Source organism: Cryptomeria japonica, chromosome 9 (genome assembly GCF_030272615.1).
Source record: "Cryptomeria japonica chromosome 9, Sugi_1.0, whole genome shotgun sequence".
NCBI classification, from domain to species: domain Eukaryota; kingdom Viridiplantae; phylum Streptophyta; class Pinopsida; order Cupressales; family Cupressaceae; genus Cryptomeria; species Cryptomeria japonica.
In genome coordinates, this window is record NC_081413.1 from 326,630,537 (window position 1) to 326,652,698 (window position 22,162).

Genomic DNA, 22,162 nt, shown 5'->3' on the forward strand with positions numbered 1-22,162 from the left:
CCTTTCATTTTTTCCAGCCCATGATTCAAGGTATCCGCAACATAAGTAGCAAAATCAAATGACCTAGGGTCTTTTGATTGAATATCAGCACACAGAACCATAATCCCAACATCCATGAGTGGATGAGCCTCTATGCCTAGTACTTGGGCTGCAGTATAATACGTATATTTGAAATATGGATGGAAGTGGTTGACATCAAATGGCACCTTGTCACTTTTGCCAAACTGAACAAATGACCCACCCACTTTTGGCCTGTGAACAGGTAGCCTCCAAAACCTATAGATATTTTCCAAACTAAAGAATTCCTGTGAAAGTTTCTTCATATCGATGCTTTCCTCGACTTCCCAGTCTAGATCAAAAACCATATCAATAGTCTGCTTGTTGATTACTACTAATGTATTCCCTCTGTAATCACATATGGTTTTAGTTCTCGGGTTGTAGCAATTTACCAGAGCTTTCATTAATTCTACGTCTACAAATACATTTGGAACTACTAACTTGCCTAAGTTCCTCTTCCACAGATTACTAATGGGTTCGGGTGCATCCCTTCTTTTGTAACCAAACAAAAATAACTCATGCCCTCTTATCTCAGTCCAAATGTCTCCTAGATTTTCAAATTTGTCCTCTAATCCTTCTTCTTCACTTTTAATCTTCTTGGACCTTACACTAGACGATGGACACTGGTCTAATAAGTCCTGAGTCAAAGCTCTCCCTTCTTTCTTCTGTCTCTTGGGCTTCTCTTCAGGGTTTAACTCTTTTCCTTTCCTACTCTTTTTAGAAGAAGAAGATGAAGGTTCCATAGTTACAGTAAATAAGAGAGACAATACTTACTTGGTAGAATGCTCAACTCTTCTGGTTATCGTTTGCAAATCTCTGCAAGTTCTTCACAGCTTTCAATCTCTTAGCATCGATCTGATTCTTACGAAAATTCACTCAGCTTAACTGTAATTGAATGGGCAACTTGTGTATAGTTAATGTTCTGCATCTGTAACGGCTACTCAAGTGTTTTAAATTTAATTGCAGATGTGACACTTTTCAACTGGGCCTTTAATTCCTTCGCGGGAAGTACAGTCCGCTCAAAGTGCGCGCGTTTCAAATTATCGATGAAACCCTTGTCTTCGGCCGAGTGTTTGAATCTTCCATCGAAAGCTCATTCTCTTCGATAATATTGTTTCGGTGAAAAACTTACGTCGAGAAGCCGCTTTTAAGACTCATCGAAATTACTTTTTCATCGATAGTCTCCCTTTTCGACAAGTTGCTCGTGAGTTTCATCGATGCCATACTTTCGATGAGTTTCTTTCTTCGATGAAGGCTTATGAGTGTTCATCGATATCCCCTTTTTCATCGATATCCTTTTTATCGATGAAACAGCTTTTCTTTTGTTCGACACCACATTCATCGATGAAACTTGCATTTCGATGAATGTCTCTTGAGTTTCCTCGGTAACGATATTTCTTCGAAATCACCTTTTGCCTTTTCGCCTTTTGCTTTTACCTTTTCGATGAAACCTGGGGTATCGATGAGCGGTTTCTTGCGTTCATCGAAGGTAACTTCTTGCCGAAACACCTTTGCTTAATGCTTTATATGCCCTGTGTCGATGAAAATGCTCTTTCGATGAAACTTCTCCTGTGGTGCTCGATACAGCTTACTGGCCGAAATATCCATTAGTCTTCATGCTTATGGAAACATATATTATTATTTTTTTTTATTTTTATTATATTTTTTCTTTAAAAAATAGTGCTCAACAGCGGCTCTGACTGAGGATGAAGGCATTCTGAACTATGCCTTCAAGAATCCAGAATCTCTGGTTAGCGCAGATATGATGGTATTTACAATGGAAACGGATCCTACCCTACTGTACAGGTGATGCAGAGTGCTTCAGGAGAAGAAGTTCTTTAAGAACTGCCCATGTACTGGCAATTCTTGGACCTCCCCTGTCACGTTTTGGAGCAAATAAGAATCCTCCCCCCCTTTGTCTATGATCACATATGGGCCGATCCATAAGGCTTCAAATTTACCATGCTTGCCTTTGTCTTGAATCCTGGCATTCCACATTAAAACCCAGTCTCCTACACAAAATTTCCTGTTAGATGTCCTCTTGTCATACAACCTCTTCATTTGATTTTGAATCCTGATATTTTGCCTTTGAGCTTCTGCCCTGACTTCATCAAGTTCTACTAGCTGCATTATTCTTTCTTGTGATGGATCTTCAACATCTATTTCTTCTTGAATCATAAATCTATGTACAGGTAGAAGATTATCCAAAGGTAGTCTGGCCCTTTTGCCATAAACCAATTCAAATGGAGATTTTCCTGTGGATTTTTTCACAGTTATCCTGTCTGCCCATAATGCAAGATTCAACTTTGAGTCCCATGCTTTTTTGTTCTGCCCCAGCATCTTTTTAATGATCTTTAGGATGTTCTTGTTGCTTGATTCAGCTTGCCCATTCCCCTGGGGGTGATAAGGAGAAGAATGTGATATCTTAATGCCATATTCATCACAAAAATTGTTGAATTCCTCTGATCTAAAAGACATGCCATTATCTGAGATGATTCTTGCAGGAACACCGAACCTAGTAATAATGTTCTCCATTAAGAATTTTATCACCACCTTGCTAGTGGCCTGTTTGGTAGGTATTGCCTCCACCCATTTGGTAAAATAATCTGTAGCAACCAATATCCATCTGTGTCCTCCACTGGATTTTTCTGATATTTCCCCTATAAAGTCAATTCCCCACTGTTGGAATGGTTCCTCAGTCAACATTGGTCTCAACGGGAGTGATCCTTGATACTTTGTTTTGCTTGAGAACTTTTGACAAGCTTCGCATTTTCTGACATATCTATAGGAATCATTGAAGACACATGGCCAATAATATCTGGCTCTCAATATTTTATGTGCTGTAGTCTTAGCTGAGAAATGGCCACCACAAACCCCATCATGCATTTCATGAAGAACCTTGTCTGCCTGGTAGTTGTCCAGACACAATAACAATATCCCATCTCTATTTTTCCAGTATAAGTCCCCATTTATAATCACATACCTTGCTGATTTTAACTTCAAAGCTCTCTTCTGACTATCGGTCATAGCATCTGGACACTTTAAGTGCTTAAGGTAATACATGATATCAGTGTACCATGATGTTTTCTCAATACTGAAATTAGCTTCTTCCCATCCAACCTGATTCACATCAGACTCTTCAATTTCAGTTCCTGACATGAGTTTGGCCAGTCCTTGTCCTTTGATAACCTGTGAAATCTTAAGCTCAATGTTAAATTCTTGTATCTGATTGATCCATTTGCATCTTTTGCCCGTGACCTCAGTTTGTCTGAAGATATCTTTTATTGCTGCATTGGGGACATAAGCAATAACTTCGGCCCCTACTAAGTATGGCCTGAATTGTTTTACTGCTTTGACCAGAGCATAGGCCTGCTTTTCATTTATTTCATATTTTACTTCTGAAGGGCTTAAAGATTTGCTAAAGTATGCAATGGGCTGCTCATATCCCTCTGAATTTTTCTGTAACAACACTGCTGCTATAGTATGACAAGAAGCAAATGAAAATATCATAAATGGTTTGCCAAAATCTGGGGAAATTAGTACTGGTGCCTCAGAAATTGCTCTTTTAATAGCCACAAAGGAATCAATTGCTTCTTCAGTCCAGTCAATTTTTGCCTCTTTCTTCAACATCCTTACTATAGGTTTCACTATGTCTGCGAAATTCAAAATGAACCTTCTCACAAAATTAATTTGTCCCAAAAATGACTGAATGGCTTTGATAGTTCGGGGGATGGGAACCTCATTAATAGCTGCTACCCTTTCAGGGTCAATTCTCACCCCCTCCTTGGATACTATGTGTCCCAGTAGTTTTCCCTCTTCAACACCAAAGTGACATTTCTTGGGATTCAAGGAAATTCCATATTCTAAGGCTTTTTTAAATATCTTCTCAAGGTGTTCACAGTGATCATCAGCTTTCTTCGAGTACGCAGTCAGATCATCCTGGTATACTACCATGATTATATCAATCAATTCTGCAAAAGCCACATCCATTGCCCTTTGAAAAGTAGCTCCAGCATTGGTCAATCCAAATGGCATTCATGCATAGACATAAGTGCCCCATGGAGTTGTGAAGGCTGTCTTATATTTTTCAGTTTCTCTAACTTTCACCTGATTGTAACCTGAAAATCCATCCATCATGGACAGCAACTCACACCCTGTTACCTTCTGCAGCATATTATCCATGTTTGGCAATGGATAGTTATCCTTTAAAGACGATATGTTTAAATTCCTAAAATCTACACATAATCTAATATCCCCATTTTTCTTCCTGACTGGTACCAAGTTAGAAACCCATGTGGAATATCTGCATGGTTCTATTATTCCTGCATCTTTCATCTTTATAATTTCTTCTCTCATTTTTGGTAGCAATGTAGGATTAATTGGTCTCTATTTTTGCCTAAATGGCTTAGCTTCTGGCTTAAGTGGTATCTCATGTTGAAAGAGATCTTCCCTGTAAGCTTTGAGATCCTCATAAGACCATGCAAACACATGTTTATATCTTTTTAACAAGATTATCAGTTGTTGCCTCATAGTAGGAGTCAATTTTTTTCCAATAAAAACATTCTTGGGGGCTTCTTCATTTCCTAGATTGATTTGTTCAACATCACTTTCTTTAACAGCTGACCCTTTGGTTTCAATTACATCTTGAGCATTAAAAGTTCTCTCTAATGCTACCAGGCCTCTTGGTAATTTATTTGACTTCAGTTGTATAATTTCATGTCCAAATAAGGTCTCCTTACCTTCAGTTTGTTCCACAAAGTCATTAAAATTTATAGCTTGAGCCTGATAATGATCAGCACACCGTAAGAAGTTCAGCAGATCTGCATCATCTTGAAACACTTGCCAATTATACAAGTTGTCAGGAACAGATGGTCTCACTTTCATCTCCACTTCAGATATCCCAGTTAGCGTTATATCATTACCTTTTAGTGCAATATTTGCTAGAAAATCTGCCATGATGTTCTTTGATCTATCTATCCAGGTTATCTGAAAAGCATCAAAAAGCTCCATGGTATCCCATACAGCATTCCTGTATTGTTTCAGTCTTAAATGCTTCGAGGCATATCTCTCCTTTACTTGTGAGACTATTAATTCTGAATCACCAAAGACACTTATCAACTTGATTCCATGTTTGACTGCTATGTTAAGACCAGTGAGTAGGGCTTCATATTTAGCAATGTTGTTTGTACATTCAAATAACAACTTGAAAGAATATTTGTAAGTTTCTCCTGTAGGTGAAATAAAAAGGATTCCAGCCCCACTCCCTTCTTTGCTACAAGACCCATCAAAGAACATCTTCCATATCTGACCATCATTTTCAGTTAGACATGACTCAATGGGGATCCACTCTTTAAATTTAGGTTTTGTCAACTGTACCTGGAAGTTGTCCATATCAGTTTGTAAAAAACATACTTGGTTCACTGTTCCTTCCATGTCTTCTATGATATATGTGGACCGAGGCTCCCTGTCAATTTTTATTTCCTGTCCATTTATTGGAATCGTAGCATAAGACAAATCCAGCTGCACATATCCACCAATCATATTCGACCATTGTCTAGACAACAACATTCCATAGTTTGGTGGAACATCTACCACCGTGATATCTGTTTTATATGATGCTTCTGGACAGGCTGCTAATCTGAACTCTACATTCTTCATGACACCAACCACTGGGACTGATCTATTGTCCATGGCATAGCATTTTCCAAAGGTAGTATCAACTTCCAATCCTAATTCTTTCATCACCCCAACAGGCATGACATTTATGGCTGCTCCTGAATCAATCATACAATTCTTTACCCTTTTGTTGTTTATCACCAAAGTGAGGTAAAATGGGTCTACTTGTGTTGGATTTTTAGTTATAGTGGACCCTAAGTATATAACTGGAGCCATTTGTTCATTACTGCCACCTGTTGGGACTTCTCATTTCTGTTCATTAACCTTCCCTTCTTGGACACCTGAAATCATCTCCAAAGTTTTTTCCCTATATTTAGGAAACCTCATGATTTCCATTAATGGGACAGAAACTTTTAATTGTGTTAGTGCAGCTGAGATATCAAACGAGGTAGATTGCTGTGATGAAAGAGTTTTTACCATTTCTTTCTTTTGAACATCAGGACCCTGATTACCATCTTGCTTAGCCTTAGTTGCCTTATTCATTCGCTTAAGTGCTTCATCGTTTTCTTTCATGAAAAGACTAGCAGGTTTACCTTGTTCTGGATTCACCATCCTGTTTCTTAAGTCATAAGTCCTTTTTGCTTGTGCAACAACATAAGCTGTAATTTTTCTTTTCTCTTCTTCAGTAGGGACTCTAAGTTTGACACTTTCATTTTTGCTGGTGGTCACAGGAAAAACAGAGCACTGATCAATATTTATAGAGTCTGACCTTCCTTCCTGACTAAATGACATCATATTAATAGTTGAATCATCCACATGATCTTCATAGCTATCCTCTTCCTCTTGCAACCCTCTTGCTACTGCACACAAAGAGGAAGCGTGTGGCATATTGCAAGCATAGCACCACATGTCATCGTCTTGAGTATAATTTACTGCTCTTTTTAAAGGATCTGGAATTTGTTGATTGTCTCTGTGGTTCCTTTCTACTGGTTTTCCATCCTTCCATGTAGTGTTATAAGGCATGTCATGTAGTCTAGGTCTCTCAGGACGGTAGTATTGCTGCTTCTCTGTTTTGTTTACTCTTACAGATAAATCTTTCAGGGCATTTAAAACTTTGTCAAGCTTATCTTCATCCCTATTGGCCTTGGGTGCTTTAGGATTGTACAATCTTGCATCCTCTCTTTTTCCAACCTTACCAGCAGCCTTTCTATTGTTCTCTATAACAATGGCATCTTTCATAACATCTCGGAGGTCTCTTGGGTTTCTGGTTCTCAACTCATAGTTTGTTTTGCTATCATAAGCATTGATATAGTACAGAATGCTAACTTCAGGTACTGGTTTCATTCTATTAGGGATTTTGTTCAGAACCCTATTGAATCTTTTGTTAAAGTCAATTACTGATTCATTTTGCTCTTTCTTAATGCTGATGATTTCATGCAAAGCAAACTCAGGACTATTATGGTCTCCATATTGTTCCAGGAACATTTCCTTGAATTCTGCAAGATTTCTAATGGATGCATCAGGCAACGTTCTAAACCACTCTCTCGCATCTTCTATTAATGACTGCATAAACAACCTGATCTTGACATCCTAATATGGCAAACCAAAATCCTCAATTACTGCATCAAAGGCTTTGCAATGAGCCTCACCTGAAACTGCATTACTTCCTGTGAACTTTGGTATTGCTGTCCTGATTTCATTTGGGATGGGATATGGATACACCATCATTCCTGAAAAATCAAACTGCCTCATTTGTTCCATATTTATTAGTCCATGCCCTCCATGAGGATTCACAAAGTTCTGGTTCATATTACCATACAAGGGCATTTGGTTTTGATAAGGAGGAGGGTATTGATTCTGGTGTTGATACTGAAACTGATTAGGGGGTGGATGTTGGTTATAAAATTGACCAGGAGGTGGATACTGATTATGAGGGATGAAGCCTGTATGTGAGTTTTGCTGGACTGGTGGTGCACCTGATTGCACACGATCATCCCTCTTGTTACCAAACAGAGGGTTCTCATAAGCTTTGAAATCATTACTCTTTGTTCTACCCACTCCCTGAGCATATGTTTTCTTGTAGTTGTTTACATCTTTATTAAAGTCATCCTCACCAACATTTATGCCCAACTTGGCACACAGTTCCAAACATTCCTGAGTCCTTCCTGAATCTCTCATCTCAGCAGCTGCCTCCATCATTTGTCTGGTTAAATCTGTAAATCTATCTGCAGGATCTGCCATACCTGATCCTGATGGAGGTGGTGTATATTGTCTGGACCGTGCTTCATGATTTTCAAAACCAGGGGGAATTTGGCATCGCCCCTTTTGAGCTTTATATGCCGCAACCAAATCTTCGTTCATCGGGCTTGAAGTGGTTGTTGTATCTTGTTCCTTTCAGGGCGAGTGTTGGCTACTTTCATGTTTATACTGGTTGTATCTTTCTCTCATGGAATCATTCATGGGTTCTTTATTTTTGTTCCTTCGTTGAGGGAAATCTAATTGGGATAAAGATTGTCCTTTCGCAACTGATCTTGTCCCGTGCATTGAAATTCTTATTTCAGAGTCGCCACCTCTTGTCTAGAGGATATGAATTGTTTTTATTTCTTCTGAGCTCTTTCCCACAGCAGAGTTTTTATAATTCTTCCCCAGCAGAGTCGCCAATCTGTTGGGTCTCAAATCAACAGATTGGATGGGTTCTAAGGAAATGCCAACTCCTATGATCAAACCCTCCAATTGACTTGGCCAACTTATAGAGTGAACCTATTTAGTTACTAACTCTCTCTCTTTAGGCTCTGCAGGACCTAGGCGGGTATACCTATTCACTAAATGTCTTCAATAAACAGTGTTTTTTATAGCAGATATGTTATCCTATTCTGATATCTCCTGATCTTGAAATGGCATGAGTTCCTTGAATGGAGATAGACGAGTTCAAGATTGTTATTTTTTTTTATGTTTCTTAATTACTCCTGTAGCTGTCGAAATAATTAATTGTGAAAAGAAATGATAAGTATAACTTGAGACTTTAGCCAGTGCCTTCTTTACTGCATGGGTTACAGAGTCATTACAATTTTCTTCAGGACTTGTAGTGCGAATCTGTGAGACAGTTTTTAACTCATCCCTTATGAACCTGTCAGTTACTATTTCTTTCAAAACCAAATGAATGCTTATATTATGTGTTGATTGAGTGAATTTAACCCTACCCTTAAGGGACCAGTCAATTAAGCTTTGCAAGGAACAATTACAATCCGCAGGCAAAACTTTTGTTGCAACATTGTAACCTAAAGCATAGATTTGATCTTAAGAATATGAATAACCTTATCTTTATCAGATAATATCACAGACGATTGCCAAAAGAAAATGAAATAATCCACAACACATATGCAGGGAAACATTTGATCAAGATTTGTATTCCATTGAAGTTCGTACACAAAAGACTTACAGGCTGTCGTTCTTTCGTTCTTAATCCTATAATAATATCTTTACATTACAAAAATCATTCTCATATATGTATGAGGACGAAAGTTTTTCACGAAGAGACACGACTTTTCAAAATATTAGTCGTTAACTCGAGTGTTTCTAAACTTAAGCAAAAAGAGATTCAAAAGCCCCAAATGATGAATGTAATCATCGTCTTTGAATGTCCTGATTCGAGGCGTTTGCTTTTTTAATTCATCCCCTAGCGTCAGGTACTTGAATATTAGCTGGTTGACGGTAGGGGCCATATCCTTACTCCGATCAATTTCTGACAAGGCCCAATCCTTGATGATGACAAGCTCCTTTCGCAGATCCTCCAAGGTTATTACCTCTCCTTCCTTGTAGACGGAAGGCATTCCAACGGGTTTTTCATCATCTAATTCTTTTAAATCTCTTCTCAGCATATCCTCGAATTTGACATGATTATCCATATACGCGTTACCCTCAGCCTTTTCTTCTGGCGTCATGGAATCGTCATTGCTTAGCACCCCCTGCAATCGTGCTCTTAACCGCTCATGCTCTGTTAGCGCTTTTATTGTTCCATTGTAAACTATCCAATATGGTTCGACCTGTAAAAGCATGGTGTTAAACCGATGTCCTATGATGTCATTGACCAATTTGTCCATCTTTTGCTAGATATTGTCTGCGCGTTTATTGGCCTTCTCTGCCTGATATTTCCAGTACAGGGCATCAGAGACGTCATCCAAGCTGCGTCCTGCGGGGTATGAGGTGTATTCGCTGATAGGAGTCCCCGTTTCTAATTGCAATACCTTTGCTTGCAGCTTCTGGTTTTCTTCCTTGGATTTTTCATATAATCCCTTGTATGTAATGTTCTCTCTGACCAGAAACTCTGTCTGGTCCAAGTTCAATCTTGCAACATCCAGGTTGAGCTTTGCGGTGACCCTAGGATCAGTCTTTCCAACCTGATGAACCATGAGATGCCCAAAGGTTTCTTCTATATCCACAATGATTGGCCTCTTCCCTTTTGGATATAGTGCCCACTGTAGGAGAGCCTTTTTGTCTGGATCATATCCAGAGCCTAGGAACAGTTTATCTACCTCCTGGGGCAATACCTGCTGATTCAAATCTTGTTTCTTCAAAAAGCCATCAAATAAGAGTGCTGAGTTGATATCCCAACCAGAGAAGATGATCACACCGGCCTCTTTTAATAATTTCCTCCCCTTTTCAGGAGTCATATCTTTCATGAGGACATCAATTTCATCCTGTAATCTCTTCATCTGTTCTTCCTCTGGTTTTCCAGCCATGCTTCGTTTGACATGAGCCCCTTTGTATTGATATAGAAATGAGAGGAATTCCCTAGAGGAGGCGAATCCATCATCAGCAACGAAGTCCTCATGCTCAGTCATTCTTATGTCAACAACATCTTTGATTTTGATTTCTCCTGTGTCCATGTTCATTTCTGTTTCGAAACCAGGAGGATAATCCTCTCGAGGAGAATCAGGTGGGATACTACTGGCGGTTGATTTTGGTGACATGTGAGCTAGGGGCTGACTGTCTCTTTCAGTATTAATGAAGCGAAGGAATTGTGAAGGAACTCTGTGCATAATTTCAGCTTCATGTTGAAGCAGCCTTTTAGCTACCTCTAGAGGATCTTGGAGATTTCCAACTAGGTCTCCATCTATCATTCCCCTTGCCCTTTTCCATTTGTAGGCCTCCCAGACTAACTCACTCTTTCCTTTTAAAACTTTGGCCTCCTCTCGCTCAAGGTTCTTAATTTGGTCGTCTGGCATTTTGGCCATATGCATCCCAGCTTTGAGTTTCTGTGAGGCTCTGGCAGCTCTTATATATCCTTCGGGATCAAAATTCTCCCTAGGCTCACCCAGAGTCATGCCATAGTAATTTAATTTATTCTGTAATAAATGATAACTCTTCAAACTTTTGACAATGAAATCAGAGAAAACTAATAGACCTGGAACAATAGATTGTTTACCAAAATCAGTTAAATGTTTAGCACTGGCAATAGACGATTGCCTTATAATCTCCAAGCTAGCCACTCTGTCTGGCACCGTAATTGGAAGCATGTGTGGTTGCCCTTCATATCCAAATACCCTTATCTCTGTGTGATTATCATGGCAATACCAATCACCCCAATTATGTTCAATCTGTGATTCTGGAGAGAAATCCTTTGGCCTGAGGAACCTCTTAATTTCAGGGGACAAAGTATAATCCCTGCGTTGTCCAAAAGCTGCACTGAGAGGTTTCACAAAGTATTCTTGAAAATGCCAATATTGGTTGTTCATAAACCTCTGGTCCCATGCTGATACCCACAACTGAACCGGCTTCTTCAGACCATTCTTATCATAAGACCTGATGCTGAACTCATCTGGCCAGAAGTTAATTTCTTGTCCACAATAAAGAAGAATATGCATTAGCATGGAGTATAATGAAAAGTGAACATTCACAAGGTCTCCTTTCATTTTTTCCAGCCCATGATTCAAGGTATCCGCAACATAAGTAGCAAAATCAAATGACCTAGGGTCTTTTGATTGAATATCAGCACACAGAACCATAATCCCAACATCCATGAGTGGATGAGCCTCTATGCCTAGTACTTGGGCTGCAGTATAATACGTATATTTGAAATATGGATGGAAGTGGTTGACATCAAATGGCACCTTGTCACTTTTGCCAAACTGAACAAATGACCCACCCACTTTTGGCCTGTGAACAGGTAGCCTCCAAGTCCTGTAGATATTTTCCAAACTAAAGAATTCCTGTGAAAGTTTCTTCATATCGATGCTTTCCTCGACTTCCCAGTCTAGATCAAAAACCATATCAATAGTCTGCTTGTTGATTACTACTAATGTATTCCCTCTATAATCACATATGGTTTTAGTTCTCGGGTTGTAGCAATTTACCAGAGCTTTCATTAATTCTACGTCTACAAATACATTTGGAACTACTAACTTGCCTAAGTTCCTCTTCCACAGATTACTAATGGGTTCGGGTGCATCCCTTCTTTTGTAACCAAACAAAAATAACTCATGCCCTCTTATCTCAGTCCAAATGTCTCCTAGATTTTCAAATTTGTCCTCTAATCCTTCTTCTTCACTTTTAATCTTCTTGGACCTTACACTAGATGATGGACACTGGTCTAATAAGTCCTGAGTCAAAGCTCTCCCTTCTTTCTTCTGTCTCTTGGGCTTCTCTTCAGGGTTTAACTCTTTTCCTTTCCTACTCTTTTTAGAAGAAGAAGACGAAGGTTCCATAGTTACAGTAAATAAGAGAGACAATACTTACTTGGTAGAATGCTCAACTCTTCTGGTTATCATTTGCAAATCTCTGCAAGTTCTTCACAGCTTTCAATCTCTTAGCATCGATCTGATTCTTACGAAAATTCACTCAGCTTAACTGTAATTGAATGGGCAACTTGTGTATAGTTAATGTTCTGCATCTGTAACGGCTACTCAAGTGTTTTAAATTTAATTGCAGATGTGACACTTTTCAACTGGGCCTTTAATTCCTTCGCGGGAAGTACAGTCCGCTCAAAGTGCGCGCGTTTCAAATTATCGATGAAACCCTTGTCTTCGGCCGAGTGTTTGAATCTTCCATCGAAAGCTCATTCTCTTCGATAATATTGTTTCGGTGAAAAACTTACGTCGAGAAGCCGCTTTTAAGACTCATCGAAATTACTTTTTCATCGATAGTCTCCCTTTTCGACAAGTTGCTCGTGAGTTTCATCGATGCCATACTTTCGATGAGTTTCTTTCTTCGATGAAGGCTTATGAGTGTTCATCGATATCCCCTTTTTCATCGATATCCTTTTTATCGATGAAATAGCTTTTCTTTTGTTCGACACCACGTTCATCGATGAAACTTGCATTTCGATGAATGTCTCTTGAGTTTCCTCGGTAACGATATTTCTTCGAAATCACCTTTTGCCTTTTCGCCTTTTGCTTTTACCTTTTCGATGAAACCTGGGGTATCGATGAGCGGTTTCTTGCGTTCATCGAAGGTAACTTCTTGCCGAAACACCTTTGCTTAATGCTTTATATGCCCTGTGTCGATGAAAACGCTCTTTCGATGAAACTTCTCCTGTAGTGCTCGATACAGCTTACTGGCCGAAATATCCATTAGTCTTCATGCTTATGGAAACATATATTATTATTTTTTTATTTTTTTTATTATATTTTTTCTTTAAAAAATAGTGCTCAACACTCAGCAAAGTGGTTTTGTCCCTAGTAGACAAATCTTGGATTCAATAATCTTAGTCCATGAAAACATTCATTCTTTGTCTAATTCTAAAAAAGAAGGCTTTCTTCTGAAGCTAGACCTATCTAAAGCCTATGATAGAGTGGATTGGGATTTAATGATGGAAGTTCTCTCAGCTTTTGGTTTTTGTTCTAGAAGTATTAGTCTTATAAGGAAATTAGCCTCTTTGGCTTCTTTTTCTGTTTTAATTAATGGATCTCCTTTCCCTTTCTTCAAGTCCTCAAGGGGTCTTAGGTAGGGAGATCCTCTTCCATCGGTTATTTTTATTATCATGGCGGAATGTCTGGGGAGAGGTATAGGGAAGTTGGTCGAGAAGGATGAGTTTTATGGTTTGAAACCATATTCAATGGATCAAGTCTGTTTCCACTAGCAGTTTGTGGATGATTTTATAATTATGGGGAGGGATATAGTGCAGGACTCTAGAAGTTTAAAGAAAGCTTTGGATAGTTATGGATTAGCTACTGGGAAACTTATTAATTGGTCTAAAAGTTTTGTTTACTTCATCAACACTCTGGAGAGAAGAAAGATTAAAATAAGCAATATCTTGTGATGTCAATTGGGGAGTCTTCCTACATCTTAATTGGGGCTTCCCTTATGCCATGATCCTCCTGACACTTTTGAGGGAACTTTGGTGGATAAATTCCACAAGAAGGTAGTTGGTTGGAAGGGCTCTCTTCTTAGCCAAGCTGGTAAGGTTCAATTGTTGAAATCAACTCTTCAAAGTATTCCTCTTTATGCCATTAGCCTTTTTCAAAATTCCTGCCAAGTATGCAGAGGCTATTGAAAAGATCCAAAGAACTTTTTTGTAGACAGGTGTTGAGGAGAAGAAGAGAATGAATCTAATTGCATGGGACAAGGTCTATAAGCCAATAAGAAAAGGAGGTCTGGGTCTTATAAGAATAAGAGACATGAATGAATACCTTATGGCCAAGCAGATTTGGAGAGGGTATAAAAACTAGGGAGGATGAAAACTAATATGGGACAACAAGTATAAAAGGCAATGTCCTACACTTCTAAGCTTCCTCAAAGTGGAAGATATCCTAATTGGTTCCAATATCTAGAAAAATGTTTCTAGAACAAGAGATTTAATTGTCAGAGGTGCAAAATGGAAGATGGAGAAAGAGAACCTTATCAAATTATGGGAAGATTTCTGGCTACTCGAGTCCCCTTTGACTAAAAGTCCTGAGTGGAGCAGATTTCAGAACTAGTGCAAGGAAAGATATGGATCAATGGTGAGTGATTACTAGAAAGATGGATAGTGGAAGGATTTATCTCAAGTGGATCAGTCCTTGGGAAGTCTGAACAAAATAATGAATTCTATGGTTGTGGTGGAAGACGAAGATCAATTAATTTGGAAACTCATAGAAAATGGTAAATTCATTGTGGCTTCTCTTTATTATCATCAGTATTCAACAATGGAGAGCCCATGCTGGGCTAAGGCCTGGGTGAAAGGTCTTATCCCTAAGATTAATATTTTTTTCTGGACAACCCTTCAAGATAAAATTCTAACTATTAAGAACCTCAGAAAAAGAGGTATGTGTATGCCTAGTGTTTGTTTTCTTTGCATGCAAAGTGAGGAGACCATCAACGACCTATTCTTTTACTACCCTTTCTCTGCTGATGTCTAGGGAAGATGTCTGGGTCAATTCAAAATCAGTTGGAGTTTCCTAGAGTCAATTCAAGAGATTTTTAACTCTTGGCATCATCCATCAAGGAACAAGTTTACTATTTTGTTGTGGAAATTAGCTTTACCCCATATGTGCTAGGGTATATGGAAATAGAGAAAAAAAAAGAGTTTTCAGAGAGAAGGTGTCTAAGGCTCAAATTGTCTTTGAGAAAATCAAAAGAAATATAGTGGAAAATATGAATATAATAGGTGGTATTGCTAATCCTCAAGACAAGGATGATCAAACAATCTTCAAGAAGTGGAGATTAAAAGGTTGAGAACACTTTCAGAACAATCCAAGAGAGGGTGTGATATGGGTAAGCCCGCCCAATGGATGGATGAAAATAAACTTTGGTGATGCATCAAAGGGTAATCTTGGTATTACAGGATGTGGGGTGGTCCTTAGGGACGAATGGGGAAAATGCAAAATTATAAAATGCACACCCATAGGAAATCAGACAAATCATGTAGTTGAGGCTATGGCTGCATACCATGGGATGGTCCTTGCTAAGGAAGCCAACTGCACCAGAGTCTGGTGTGAAGGAGAATCATTGAATACAATCAATTGTTTGAATAAGAAGTTCCCGCCTTCTTGGTCAATAAGAAATGCTATCAAAGCGGCTAAGAAAATTAGTGAGGAATTTGAAATGTGTGTTTTCACACATGTGTATAGGGAAGCAAACTCATGTGCATACTGGGCAGCCAACCTGGCATGCCAAATGGAAGATATCATTACTACTTATGGTGAGAGTGAGCTCGCATGTTAAGTGAAATCCCTTCTTGATCTGGACTGTATCTAGACGAGGCAACGTGGCACTATCAACTATAATTTCTAGATGCCTCTTCCTCTTATTTCGAAGCAAGGTTATTATGGAGGTAATGAGAATTTATTTAAGTGTCTTTTCATAATTGTTTGGCACGGATTCTAGGATTTTTTCAGGGCATCCACATAAACCAGAGAAGAAGATTTGGAGCCGAGAGAAGGAAATTCAGGGATAGTGAAGGAAAATGGGAGGAAATAAAAAAAGGTTCAAACCTACCTCTTGCTCAGAATGGAGGAAGAAAAGGGAAGTGTCAGATATCCTTTAGGAGGGGGGTCTGACTGTGTTTATGGAGAGGCTTAGTGGGAAAGATCCTACAGTTACCAAACATTTTATTAAGAACTGGAAGAATGGAAAGATCTTGGTCAGATCCCAGATGATGACTATAGATGAGGAGATTATTGTTGAAGCTATGGGGATGATGACTGAGGGCATGAAATTTTATAGGGACTGCCGCAACATCTCTGATAAAGCAACAAAAAAATTCCCTATCACGGATGATGAGAGGAAGAAGATGGTGAAAGTCAACAATTCCTATCATTCCCCAAAACGGATATGCAGGCCATGGAGGTTTGTTTTATTCTCTACTATCACCTATATTACTTTAAATGGTAGGTTTACTAGAGCTAGTGGACAACACTTTGTTTTGCTCAACCATTTCCACCATGGGGAAAAGGTGATCCTGCCATATTATCTAGCTTGCTCCATGGACCATACTATCAAGGAGATTCAGAAAGATCTCAAACGTGACCATGCCCTTCACTAGGGTCTTATGGCTCTTGTCTATAAAGTGCTTAAAGGGAGATGCATTGAAAAACCTATTAAAGGTAAAAATACAAGAGATGAGGACACAGAGAGTGAAGCCAGTGGCTTTAAATTTGATTCAGAGACTGAGGGTGACTTGGAGGAGACTAATAAAAAAGGTAGGAACAAGGCTAAGAGGAAAAGGATTATGGTGGATTCAGATATTTCAAAGTCTGAGGCCAAATCCTTCGAGGGGAAATTCATTAAAAAAAGAAAGGGAAAGTTACAGGAAAGCAAATGCAGAGGAAGAAGACCAGCAAGGGAAGCAATAAAGATATTAGCCAAATTCTGATTGACTCTAATGAGGAGGTAGAGGATAATAAAAATAATGAGGGACAAGATAAGGAGGGGGAGGAGAATCTGGTCATGGGCATCATTGAGGGTTTGAACACCCAATGTATGTAGAAAGAGGATCAAGAGGACAAAAGTGGTAAGCTTAGTGACTGTGTTGGTGAAAATGCAACTATAAAGGGTTTCTGTGAGACCATCGGTACAATGGTGAAGGACATAGACAACTTGAAGAAAGATATGATGGCTGTCAAAAGAGCAATGATGGGCAAGAAACCCATGTCAAAAAATGTTAAAGAATTGGCAGTTGCAATTAATAATGTGGAAGCCATTGAAAGTATGGTGGGTAAAATTATTGCCACTAAAAAAAAGGTTAAAGAGATGGAAGAAAATAAGGAGGTGAAAGGGATGGAAACTACTATGAACAATCTAGGTAGCAGAATTGATAAGATGGAACTCACTGTTAAGAAGATTGCAGAACAAAACTTCCAGATCCTCAAAGCATCGGTGGATAACATGAACATCTTGATCAATATATTTGAGAACAATATAGAGTAGGATGGTGACAAGGAACAACCAGACAAAAAAGGTCATAAGAAGAGGACCAAAACCAATACTAGGATCAAAGGCAACATCAAAGATCATGAGCTGGAGGAGTTAAAGACATCGGCGGACAACATGAAGCAGATGGTTGTCCATGCTAAGGATATCATGAAAAGTATCTAGTTGTCTCTGGCTCTGTCTCGGCAATGGTCTCAGTTTCTGTCTTTTTGCTGTCATTTTGCTTTCTGAAAGCTGTCTTTTCTAGTTTTTTACGTAATGTTATGTAATGTGTGTTGTGATCCCTTTTTGTTCAGTAGGGATCTGTTTTAGTTTTTGAAGTGATCAGGCATGGATCTTTCTAGTTCTTATGATTTCTTCTGTTTTGTAAAAGGTTCAGGTTCCTTTCAAAAACTTGCTTTTACTTAATCAAAACAAATATTAAGTGTTGACCCATTATCAATTAAAATACCTCTTATATTTTGTTCATAAATGAGAGGAGTAATCATAAGGGTGTCATCTCTATTTTTAACCTCTATTTAAGGAGATTCATCTTGTGAGAATGTAATATCATTTTTTTTAGAAGAAGAATGAGGAACCACCCTTTGTAAGGCTTCTTGAATCAAATTATGGTATGAAGGTGGAGTTTGAATCAACTCCCAAAGGGAGATCTTAGCTAAGATATAATGGAGTTTCTCAACAAGACTAGGTTCCTTATTGACATGTTTCGTAGGATGAGGAGGGGAAGGAAGGGAAGTGAGAATAAAATTGGTATGTTTCTTTTTGGCAAAAGCATTAAATGTGTGATGTATTTCAAAACCATATTTTTGTTCTAGTTTCCTTTCCATATCACCTCTTTCCCATATGTATTTTGAAACTTTAGGATATTGGGAGGTTTATTGGGCTTAGGCTTCTCATAACTATAAACATGAATGGTATTGACTTGATTAGGTTCTTTTTTCTCCAAGGATACATCTTTAGAGGGGTGAGCATCAAGGAAAATGTTAATGATTTCATCTCCTTCCTCCAAGGTATCTTTATGGTTAAGAAAAGCTTTAGGATGAGGATAAACATAACTCAGTAATGCTTCATCTCTAGTTGGAAATTCATTGAAATGAAAATAGGGTATGGTATTACTAGGAAAGGTAGCTACAATATCATTTGTTTGCACCATAATGGACATCATGGGGGAGATACATTATAGGATAAAGATTAACATCATTCTTCAAAGATCATCTCTAGGATGGAGATCTTTGAAAGAAGTGTTCATATTCTCTTCTTGCACCAATGTTCACTCATTGCTAGGAATAATTTTGGGAGAGGGTAAATCATAGCTATGAATTAAAGGGAGAACTAAGTTATCATCGTATGCATGAAAGGGAACATCATGAACATCTTTAATGTAACTTGAAATTGAACTAGCAAAATAAAATAAGAACTCCATATACACTTATAATCAAACAAGAAACTCATATGTCATGTAACCAAAGTAATGTTCATTCACTACATGCATTGAAATTATTAAAAATCAGATCTAAAATACAATTGAACAATTTTGGAACCCACAAGTCAATTTTAGGAGAATAAATTAAGATTTTTATGAATTTAACCTCTAAATTTATGTAATTCAATTGAAAATAAAAACTATGAGTGTAAAATAAAAAATTAAAATGCATACAAATTAGATCTGAGAACACAAATAACAAATAATGGTGTAAGAAGTTGAGTTCACCAAAATATAATGGTGCAAATTTGGAAATTAGGGTTTCAATGATGGAACCACAAAAAATCTCAAATTGACCAAAATAATGGGAAAGAGGGATGAACCTAATAGAAATAGCCTCAATCCTACTTTAGAAGGAAGGGTTGAGAATTCTAATTAGATTCACTTGGGTTGGGGTTTTACTTCCTCTTTCTTAGAGGGTTGAATTGGATTGATTGAAATTAGGGCAAAATATGTGATAATTAAATTGATCTAATAGAAACAGTAAGCAATAGATGTCCCATAAAGCCACCAAGCTAGATCTGGGTAGAATAAGATGTTTGAAATCTGTTCTCAAAAGTTTAGCCTGATTTTTCAAGACCAAGTAGTATCAATTCACCATGGTCCTCTGAATTTTATGTCATCGAAAGATGAACCTATTCATCTCTTTGAACTCTATCGATCCTCTTGAGCATAGCTCCTCACTTGTTTCTTGCACACAAAAAGAAAGGAAAAGATGTTGGCGATAGGGTTTTCCAAAGTCAAACCCTGGTTTAGGAATTACCCTTGAATGAAATAATGCAAATACTAAAATGAATGCTAAATAGATATACCTTAAATCTGTAAATATTAATGATGATGCAATGCTCCTAGATTGTAATCACAGATGTTGTATGAAATGGCATGAAAAGAACGTGAACATTAAAAACCCTAATCATACACACATACTTGCATAAGATTGACGTAATTTTACTCCACAATGCTTAAAGGATGAATATGCAACCTTGAAGATCTTTAAAAATTCTTGATGAAGGTTTCACAGATGCATGAGTGATATAGATAGATAATGGATGGAGTCTTATATATAAAATGAATTGATATGGTGTCTTTATAGAGGGTTCCCTAGGTAAATTACTAATTAGGCTGACCTCCAATTTTCATGTGTAGCCACAAGGATCATTTTTTGGTGGGGAGATATGGCACCTACCCCTATTCAAATTTGGGCACCCATTGAGAGGTACCATGGCATTTTAGGGCACCATGGTCCAAACTAGGGAATTCCATGCCTTGGTCCCTCTACAAATAGGACCAAAATAACGTGTTAGGGGGAGGGGTACCTCACCATGGGACCCACCAATGGGTGTTCATGGCCTCAAAGCTAGATAATGGGGTCAAACTGAACCTAGAGAGGAGATGAGGATGGGACATGTTAAAGTGGGAGCACAACAATGAGGTATAAATTAGACGAGTGATAATTTGCAATGCTACAAAGATTCATAATTTATAATAAATATAGTACCAAATATGCATATCACGATGGAAAATAATAGTAATAATAGCTTAGAATAATATTTTAAATGACATATATTTAATGTATCATCTTTTAATCATTGTGAAGTGAAAATAAAAGGGCTTGCATAAGGAGAAAGGAAGGAAGTAATTCAATCATAGTCAAGTTGGCTCCTAAAATTGTTCATCAACACCACCCTATCTCAGACTAGTTGATAGATGGATATGAATGAATCTATTCGGTATATAATCACACATGAGAAGATCATGGATATCAAAAGATCACAAATTTTAGACGATATCATAATTTATAACAAAAAATTATAATTGCAACTTTTTAAAGCTAATTTGCAAGGTTCAAAAACAATATCTATTTGACTTGATTTGAAGCACACATTTGGAATCTAGTTTCAAAAGTGTGAGACAATAAAATTGCCACATATATTGACACATCAACCCTTTTAGAGGGTTTAATCCCTTTGTAACCCTTCTCATTTCAATTTATGTTTTAAATGTTGTATACTTAGACCAAATACTTGTAGCATTGTAGATTATTGGCTTATAAATTCAAGTCGGTTTTAGCACATGTTTTAGTGTTTGTGTTTGATTATGTGTCCATGTGCCTATCTCATTTTCTATTACAAAAATTAGGTAAAATCCTCTAGTGCCTTGGACTTTGAGCCACCAATTATGCCAAGACTCTAGCACCCAACACCAATATCCTATTGAATATCCAAGCAACTGAGAGGGGGGTGAATCAGTTGACAACTTAAATAATTTCTTCAATGCTTCCATACATCCAAAGTAACCAACAAACTTAATAAAAGAAAATATAACATGAAGAGCACATACACACAACACATCATACAATGAACACCAGATATGACATGGAAAACCAAAGAAGGGAAAAACCACGAAGAATATTAGTTCTCTATATAAAACACTGGTTAAGGTGATAGGTTAAGGTGATTTGTACAAAGGATGGCTCTGTTGGCATATGCACACTCCAATGAGACATTGTATGTGATTGAAGGTTTTGTCATTGATGGCAACCTTACAATCCTATGGCACTGGCAAGACATTACACTAGCAAGTTAGTGCACTAGCATCAACGATCAGACTCTACACCGACACTCAGGACAGAGAAAGGAAGTATACCGGCATAGAGGCCTACAGGATTTTGTTATATTATATTTTGTTTATTATTGTAAAAACTTTGTAAGTTGACTTGGCATGTTGTAAAATGACTCCTATATATAAAAGAGATCATTGTAGACATTTTGTAAGGAAGAGATGAATAAGGTTATGTAAGTAATATATGTGAAATATTAAGGAAGGTGAAAGATAGGGTAAAGGGTTAATGTAAGAAGCAGAGCAACAACCGGTATTGAATCAGGCATTATGGATGCTATTGTAAATAATTACAAGATACTGGATTTGTATAATCCACATTTTAAGTCAGTGAGACTTCCCATTTGAGCAGTGAGCTCTAGGCAGTTGGCCTTCCTGCATGTGCAGGCCCCTATTGTAAGTAATATCCTTTTATTGGTCAGTAAGTGGATATTGTGGGTCACAAATCCCACCGAGTTTTTTCCCACACTGGGTTTCCTCATTAAATCCTTGTGTCATGGTGTGCTTTTCATGTGGATGTTTTTAATTATGTTTATTGCA